Source organism: Triticum aestivum, chromosome 1A (genome assembly GCF_018294505.1).
Source record: "Triticum aestivum cultivar Chinese Spring chromosome 1A, IWGSC CS RefSeq v2.1, whole genome shotgun sequence".
Taxonomy (NCBI): Eukaryota; Viridiplantae; Streptophyta; class Magnoliopsida; order Poales; family Poaceae; genus Triticum; species Triticum aestivum.
The window spans coordinates 418,368,754-418,378,457 of record NC_057794.1 but is presented as its reverse complement, the minus strand read 5'-3'; positions in this window follow the sequence as shown (position 1 = coordinate 418,378,457).

The following is a 9,704-nucleotide window of genomic DNA, read 5'->3' as shown; positions in this document are numbered from 1 at the left end:
ATTCATCACACCATACGGCCCATTCTGCTTCAACACAATGCCCTTCGGGCTAAAAAATGCCGGTGCAACATATCAGCGCATGATTCAGACATGCCTGGCAAACCAGATCGGCAAAACAGTGGAGGCATATGTGGATGACGTGGTCATTAAAACCAAGCATGTCGAAACTCTAGTAGACGACTTGAGGCTCACATTCGACAACCTCCGAACATATGACATCAAGCTCAATCCGGAAAAATGTGTCTTCGGCGTACCAGCAGGAAAGCTCCTGGGATTCATTGTCTCCAGTAGAGGTATTGAAGCCAATCCGGCCAAAATCCGAGCGTTGTCACAGTTGGCTACCCCTGCAGACCTCAAACAAATACAAAAACTAACTGGATGCGTGGCGGCTCTAAGCCGCTTTATCTCCCGCTTGGGAGAAAAGGCATTACCCCTTTATCGCCTCCTCCGACACACCGAACACTTCGAGTGGACGGACGCCACCACGGCCAGACTCAATGAAACAAAAGCCATGTTGGCAACAAACCCAGTCCTGGCCGCGCCAAACATTGGCGAACCAATGCTATTATACATTGCGGCAACTCATCAAGTGGTAAGCGCAGTGCTTGTCATCGAGCGAGAAGTGGACGGACACAAATTTCCCATTCAAAAGCCAGTTTACTACGTGTCCACTATCCTTACTCCATGCAAATCACGGTACCTGCATTATCAAAAGATAGCGTACGCGGCATTTATGGCATCCAGGAAGCTGCGACACTATTTTCGAGAGTGTTCGATAGCGGTAGCCTTGGAAGTACCACTTAACGATATTATAAACAACCGCGACGCGACGGGTCGGATCACCAAATGGGCCATTGAGCTCCTCCCGTTCGACATAACTTACAAGCCACGGCGAGCTATTAAATCGCAAGTTTTGGCTGACTTCGTCGCTGAATGGACGGAAGTCGAACTCCCTAAAGAGTACGGCACATATTCAAACTGGATCATGCACTTCGATGGCTCCAAAATGTTGGCTGGTCTAGGGGCTGGCGTCATTTTGACATCCCCAACAGGAGACACCGTTCAATACGTACTACAGATAATGTATACGGACTCCAACAATGCAGCCGAATACGAGGCCCTTCTATATGGTCTCCGGATGGCAGTATCCATGGGCATTCAACGCCTAGAGGTGCGCGGGGATTCAAACCTTGTAGTATCCCAAATAAATGGAGACTTTGATGCCAAGGATCCAAAAATGGCCGCTTATCACAACGCTGTCCTAAAAATGTCAGCCCGGTTCGAGGGGCTCGAATTTCACCATGTGGGTCGGGAAAACAATCAGGCGGCGGATATCCTCACTCGCATTGGCGCAAAACGCGACACGGTCCCTCCCAATATTTTTCTGGAAAGGCTTTTCAACCCATCCGTAGCATGGGAAGGGGACACCGGTAACAACAGTCCGGACTCGGCCAAAATACCCGATACCGAACTCTCTGACACAATCGGAGGCTCCGCCACTGAAATAACAAAATTGGCCCACGAAATAATGGCTATTATTGCCCCGTGGACAGAACCATTCCTGGCCTACTTAACTAGACGGGAACTCCCGGAGGACCAAAATGAGGCACGCTGCATAGTGCGGCGATCAAAGGCCTACAGGGTCCACGAGGGAGAATTGTACAAGAAAAGCACTACCGGAGTCCTTCAACGGCGCATCTCCGAAGAGGAAGGGCGGAACCTTTTGGCAGAAATTCATGCCGGACTCGGCGGTCATCACGCCGCAGCCCGGGCTCTTGTGAGCAAGACCTTCCATACAGGATTCTATTGGCCAACGGCACGGGCAGACGCACAGGACATAGTCCAGTGTTGCGCCGGTTGCCAGCTCTTTGCAAATCAAAGTCATATGCCACCCACCGCCCTCCAAACAATCCCCATCACATGGCCCTTTGCGGTCTGGGGGCTTGACATGGTTGGACCCCTTAAAGGTGGAACCCACAAGAAAAAAATACTTATTGTTCATGGTGGATAAATTCACCAAATGGATAGAGGCCAAACTGGTTAAAACAGACGAATCCGGACCGGTGATAGATTTCATATCCGGGGTTGCACATCGCTACGACGTCCCCCACAGCATCATCACTGATAACGGCACGAACTTCATGGTCGACGAGGTAAAACTCTGGTGCAGCAAAATGGGCATCAAGCTCGATTATGCTTCAGTCTACCACCCACAAACCAACGGTCAAGTCGAACGAGCAAATGGTCTTATAATGAGTGGCATTAAACCCAGACTAGTGCGCTCCTTAACAGAGTCTGACATGCACTGGGTAGAGGAGCTCGACACCGTACTCTGGGGGCTGCGGACCATGCCGAATCATAGTACCGGATACACACCATTTTTATGGTGTACGGCGCAGAGGCAGTCCTGCCCTGTGACATAATTCATGACTTACCTCGAGTGCACATATACGAAGAAAGAGAAGCCGAGCTCGATCGGCAGGACAGTTTGGACACCTTGGAGGAAGAGCGTGACGTAGCCAAAGCCCGTTCCGCATTTTACCAGCAACAGGCTCGCAGTTACCAAAGCAGAGAAGTACGAGCCAAAACTTATAACGTTGGCGAACTAGTTCTCCGGCTGCCGGATAAGAAAAAGAACAAGCTAGAGCCCAAATGGGAAGGTCCCTTCATCATCGACCAAGTTCTGACCAGCAGAGCGTACTGACTGCGGGATGCATCGACTAGTCGACTCGAGCCGAACCCATGGAACGCAGCCAGGCTCCGAAGATTCTACGCCTAGCACAGGACTTTATGTTAGTCCCCTCAATTTGTCCATTTTCCGCATATGCGTTGTCTGTCCTGTTTCCCTTTCTTTCTTTTATTCCTCTAGACCTTCACGGGTCACCTTGTGCCTTACTTGTACATTACGGAGGTGCTAGCCGCACTATCTACACCTGGGGGCTTCTTTCACAGAAGCTTAAATTATTTACCTGGGCATCACGCCCAACACATGCGTTATACTTTCGCATGTACCTTTTTTCACCATTATATGCATCGATATGACTTAAGTTTTGGCCAAGCTGGGTTGCCTGGCTCTTGTATTTATGCCCTACGTTCCCGTTAATTCGGCTAGGGCATAAGAGGAGCACCTCTACGATTGTTACAGCCGGGTCAGCCGGACGTGTACCTCAGACTGGGTGAAGCCAAAAGCTAGCGTTCTTAAGAGAATATTCGGTCGGTGAACAAAAGATGACTTTTATTGATTAACCATATCTTCCCCCAGACGCTTTTACTGTGCTTCTTGTTGTAGTCCGGACATGCACTTTAGGGCATGCCTACCCAGGGAAAGGAACCCTTGACGGAACTATTCTCTCTGGAAGATGTTTCTTACTACCCATGTAATATAATATAACTAGTTGGGCACTTGTCTGATAAAGCACTAATGACCCCTACGCCTAGTCTCCACGCATGCCCCGGTTCTTATATAACCGAGAGGGTATTCGGATACACTCCAGACTGTCGGGTCCCGAGGTTGAAGCGAAAAGGTCCGCCATGACACACGATCTACAATCCGGCTAGAAGGCATCATATATGTCACTTTACAATTACATAGTCAATTTGACTGGTTGAATTCCTCTTCAATGCCATCCAATAGGCTGTCTAGTCTACAGTCCTGTTGGGAATACTTTGCGGCCAATTCTACTTGGCCGTATAATAAATTTATAGGGATCTCCTTGCCATCAGGCCCCACAGGTCCGACTTCGGCCATGTGGTTCGGGTCAGCCTTCGTGTACCGTGTCTTCACCATCGCCAAGCTTCCCTGGCGCCCTGACGGCAGGCCGATATCTTCCATAATTGAAAGCGCCGCCGTGCTCCCTTCGGCTTTTCTGCAAGCTCTCCAAGGCCTTCGGGTAGGGAGAGGGATGGCCACAAGGCCTGGGCAATGCCTCGCATCACCTGTCGAACTCGTTCGTGCAACTGTGCGAGCTCGGGAAGAAGATCACCCATCGAACTGGGCATCTCCTCGGCAGGACGACCTGTTAACATACCTACAGACATGACGCTGTCAGTCAGCTTCCCCGCCGAACTCTTTTTAAGTTCGTTCAAGCACTTACTAAATATGTCGCGCCGAAGCCGTCGATTCTCCTTAACATAGTCCGACAGTTGGGCACGAACATCTTTTAGTTCCACGCCCAGCTTGGTGTTGGCATCTTGGAGATCATTCTTCTCCTGCCTCACCCTTGTAAGCACGTTCTCACCAGCCTTCAGATGGCGTTTGAGCTGTTGCTTATCCAGATTCACCCCATCGTGATCTGCAATTTTTTCGTCAGATTTGCATATAAAGCCGCACTCTAATATGATACTTATCATTTAACGGGTATGTTACCTGCGGGGGTCTCTTTGGGCTCCCCTGCAGCGGACAGTGCGGCCTGAAGTTGGGCTTTGCACTCTTCCAGCTCCTGGGACAGTTGAGTATTCTTTTCTGTAAGAACCTACATAACAAATGATCCTTAAATTAGTTATGCTAACTGTTTCAAGTCTCAGGGGCTACTGATATATATAATCATCAAATTTTCTCACCCGTATGTCTTTTACAAACTGTTCCGTGGCTCTGGCTAGACCATCTTGAGCGGCATGGAGGTGCGCATCTCCCGAGTTGAAGGCATCCAATGCCTCTGGGGAGAAACAAGCGTCACGAAGAACAGTTCGGCGACGCTTGTGGTTCATGGCACTTTCCACCTTGGAATGAGTGGCGGAAAGTCTATCCGTATCCTCTGTCGGAGGAGCACCCGGCGCACGCCTTGTACTCATTCCCACCTCTGAGTCTGGCCTTGGAGCCTGGCTTGTGGAGGCGCGATTGGTAGCCTCTCCGGGTATAGTCCGGCAAGCGCTCTTTTTCCTGAAAAGAAGGCATGGGCTTAGTATGCCTCTGTAAATAATGTCTTGTAATAAAGACGGCGCGCCATACCTCTGCGCCGGTGCCTCAATCCAGACTGCGGATCTTTTCAGCCTGCCTGGCCTAGTGGCCCCTTGTTGGCTAGTTGCCACGGGCTCGGTGTCGGAGTATATGACCACGGGTAGCCTAGCCGGCACCCCCTGGCTCTTCTGAAAAATTACGAGTCGATCCGGCCCTAAAAGAATCCAAGACGTGGGGCCGCCTTCCCCTTGCCGACTGTCTCCCACGCCGGCTATCGGAAGGCAACCCGACTTTAGCCCTCATGAAGAAAGCCGCGGGAGGGCCGGATCTGAGAAGCCGGCCGCGAGAAGGCCGACTCCAAGAAGCCGGCTCCCACAAAGTGGTCAAGATCGTACCCTCAAAGTCTGCATCCACATAACAGCGATGTGACGGGGCGTGGCTACAGTAAAGCCTGCCACCCCCGAATCCCGGAGCACGCCTAGCACAGTGCGCTGTATGGGTGGCCACGGCCCATCCGGCGCGGCACTGTTGCCATGTTAACCCTGATGTCATCCTCGACGGGCTGCCAGTGCAGCCCATGGGCGGTGGGCCCCTTTGGGCAGAGAGACGCCCGAACGCGGCCAGGCCTCCCCCAGTCGGCCCAAGACAAGGCCGGCTCTCCATAGCCGGCTTGCCACCTCCCTCGAAGGAGATGCCCCATTAAGGAGACAAGACGCGGTGAGGCTACAGCGATCACCGGCCGGACGGCGGTACTGTAGCCACGTCCACCTCGGCGAAGCCCTCGTCAGCAGGATTGAGCAACAGTAACCAGCCACCGACAAGGCCTTACACAGTGGGGCCTGCCTGTCGACCAAGGAGCCGGCAGCCGGCGGGACCCACCAGCCGGCGGGCCCCAGCAGCCGGCGCAGAAGTCGAGGAGTGTAGACACAGACGGCTGGGCTCCACGCCCAGCCGGATTACCATTGTACCCTCATGGGTAGGCCTATATAATCCCCCGGGATACCCATGCAAAGCGTTGACCCAAGCTAGTTCTAGACACCACATAGAGAGGGGAGATGGGCTAGCCGTGTTCTTCTTCTTCTTCTCACAAAACAGCTCAGGGAGCATCGTGTAGCTACTTGTTCATCTAGTGATCATGTGGAGACCCTGCAGAGCAGCAGTAGGGGTGTTATCTCCACGGAGAGCCCCAAAGCTGGGTAAGATTCGCCGGCGTGCATGTCTTCGCCTCATCCCATTTCCAGGCACCGGCGACGTCTTACTGGCTCCCACAATGATAAGCCACCCGTTGGCATATGTCACACCTACCACCCGACATTTGGCGCCCACCATGGGGCCAGGTGCACCGTCGTCCGGAGACCTGTTCTGGACGGGAACCCTCTTCCTCCCCAGTGAGCGTAGCCAGCCCGGCACGCCAGATGGCGCTTGCACGACGCGCTGCAAGGCGTCACCAACGTCTGCGCAGCGAGCGGCCTCGCCGGTCTCCTTGACAAGACCCTCATCTCCGACGAGCTCGCCTCTGACGCACGCACCGACTACCTCGTCAACCTTCTCGGCCAGCTCCGCATCTCCGACGAGCCTGCTGTGGACTTGGAGTCGGTTGGCTCCACCGATCCGATGCCTGTCGACTCCGACACGGCCTCGCTCGACACTTTCCCCACCGTCATCACGATCTAGAACGACCCGCTCCCCCGGGCCGATGGCTGCGACGCTGTCACCATCGAGGTGATGGTCATCGGCCACGGCGATGCTTCTGACGAGAGCGCCCACGACGCCCCGCATGCAGCGGTCCACGACTTGTCCATCCCCCTCCCGGCCGACGCCGATGCCGAAGCACTGGAGGATCGCCGCCTCGCCCTCCTCGCGGAGGGCCGGAAGTTGGCTTCCATGAGACGCCTCACTGAGGCCCACCGGCGCGAAGCCGACCGCGCCGCCTTTGGCACGCCGCCCCCAGGCGGGCCCAGCCGGGCCGGCGTTGTCAGAAAGCGCGGCGCTGTCGTCGCCGACACGCTAGGAGTTGACCGCCCAGTCTACGCCGCTCCACTCGAGAACCTGCGTGCCGCCCAGGCGGGCGTAGACGAGTTAGACGGATTGGGGGCCGAAGAACTCCCCCACATGACCAGACGCATCCAGCAGCTAATCGATGCGGCCACGCAGCGGCATGAAGCCGACGCCCGCGCGGAAAGCCCTCCCCCGCGCCGAGATCACAGTGCGACATCCCAGACGCCGATTGTGGGTAAAACCCACGCACGGCATGAGAAAGAGCCGGCTGCCAGCCGAAGCCGAACCCGAATCTCCATCGAGCGAGATGCAGAAGGCCACCCCCGGGCCGCGGAGTGGTAGGGCAACCCACCTCTGCCTCGGCCCCGTGGGGAGAGATATCCCACTCCACCGCCTGTTGCGCATCCGACTCTCAGCGGCCGACTAGGTCGCCACGAAGGAGTCCGCGAGAACGACGCCCGCCATCGGATCGACCGCCTGGCGCGATCCCTGGCGCTAGAAGAAGAAGATGATGTCGGCCCGCCTTGCTTCGGCCCCCGCATCCATGACGAGCCTTTCCCCAAAGGGTTCTCGCTCCCAAGAGACACGCCCAAGTACAACGGCTCTGTGAAACCGGAAGATTGGTTGATCGACTACTCCATGGCGGTTAGCATAGCAAACGGCAACAGGCGCGTTGCCGTGAAGTATGTGCCCCTCATGCTGCAAGGCACGGCGCGGTCCTGGCTCAACAGCCTCAAGCCATACAACATCAACAGCTGGCTAGACTTCACAGAAGCCTTCGTCCACAACTTCACCAGCACCTACAAGCGGGCTCCCAAGCCCAGACAGCTCTCCTTGTGTGTACAAGGCCCCGCCGAGTCTACTCGCGACTACCTCACGTGTTGGGCCGAGCTCCGCAACTCTTGCGAAGGCGTGCACGAGGTGCAAACCATAGAATACTTCACTTTCGGGTGCCGAGAAGGCACCCTCCTCAAGCACAAGCTCCTTTGTGACGAGTCGGCTACCCTCGACGAGCTTCTGGTCATAGCGGACAAGTACGCCACCGCCGACTCCTCAATGAAGACCGAACTCCGGGTAGACGCGTCCGGGAAGGTACTCAACTGGGCGCCCAAGACACCGGCTGGGGACTCCGGCCGACGCCCACACCAGAACGACCACAAGCGCAAAGGCCCCGTGCCGCCTCCACCAGTCGGCAGGTGGCCACAGTCGAAGATGAGAAGCCCGAAGGGCGGCCCGCACCCAAGAAGTAGAGGAGCGGCAAGCCGGCTTGGCAGCCGGCCTTCTCCTACGAGCAAACTCTCGACGCCCCATGCAAGTTCCATAGCGGCGCGAAGCCGTCCAATCACACAACCCGGAAGTGCCACTGGCTCACCCGAATCTCCAAAGGCAAAGGGCTCACGCCGCCACCGCCTGCCGGTCTGCCGCCTCCGGCTCCACAGCCGCCGACCGCTCGGCCTGCAGTCGGAGCCGTGCACGATGAGTTCCCCGACGAGCATGCCGCTTATATCGTTTTTACAAGCCAGCCCGAAGACCGGCGCAGCAAACGCCGAGAGCACCAGGAAGTCAGCATGGTCGCTGCCAACCCCTTCGAGCACATGCACTGGTCAGAAAACCTATCAGCTGGAGCCGGGCCGACCACCCAGAGGTGATGCCATCTCCCGGCTCTTATGCGTTGGTTTTGGATGCCACCCTTGCAACGGATAGACGCGCCGCCCATTTCTCCCGCGTGCTGATAGACGGCGGGAGCAACATCAACATCCTATACCGTGACACCCTGGAGAAGTTGAACGTCAAGACGAAGCAACTCATGCCTACCCGGATTGTGTTCCATGGCATCGTACCCGGCCTGTCCTGTGCCCCCATTGGCAAAATCAAGATTGATGTACTCTTTGGGGACAAGGAGCATTTCCGTCGAGAAGCGATCTGGTTTGAAGTGGTGGACCAGGAGAGCCCCTACCATGCATTGCTTGGCCGACCTACCTTGGCCAGGTTCATGGCAGTTCCCCACTATGCATACCTCAAGATGAAGATCCCGAGCACCAAGGGCGTCATCACCACAGCCGGCGATTACAAGAAGTCCTCCGAGTGCGCAGCAGCCAGCAGTCGGCTGGCCGAGTCCCTTGTGATTGCCGAAGAAAACAAGATATTGGACCGAGTCGTGTCCATGGTCGGCAAACAGTCGGCCTTGTCCCCCGATCCCAAGGAGTATGATGCCCAAGGATCTTTCCAGCCGGCCAAGGAGACGAAGAAGATACCTCTTGACCCCGAGCACCCAGAGAGGTTTGCCGTCATCGGGGCAAACCTAAACAGCAAATAGGAAGGCGAGCTCGCCGATTTCCTCCATGAGAATCGGGACATCTTTGCATGGTCCCCCAAGGACATGCCGGGTGTTCCGAAGGAATTCTCCGAGCACAAGCTACACGTCCGAGAAAACGCAAAACCAGTCAAACAACCCCTCCGCTGATTGTCGGAGGAGAAAAGAAGGATTGTAGGAGAAGAGATAGCCCGGCTTCTGGCAGCCGGCTTCATTATGGAAGTTTTCTTTCCAGAATGGCTCGCCAACCCGGTCCTCGTGTTAAAGAAGAATAACAAGTGGCGCATGTGCATAGACTACACGAGCCTCAACAAGGCCTGCCCCAAAGATCCCTTTGCCCTACCAAGGATTGATCAAGTGATAGACTCCACGGCCGGATGCGAGCTGTTGAGCTTCTTGGATGCTTACTCAGGGTACCACCAGATAAAGTTAGATCCGACAGACCGCCTGAAGACCGCCTTCATCATGCCATTCAGAGCCTTCTGCTACCTGACT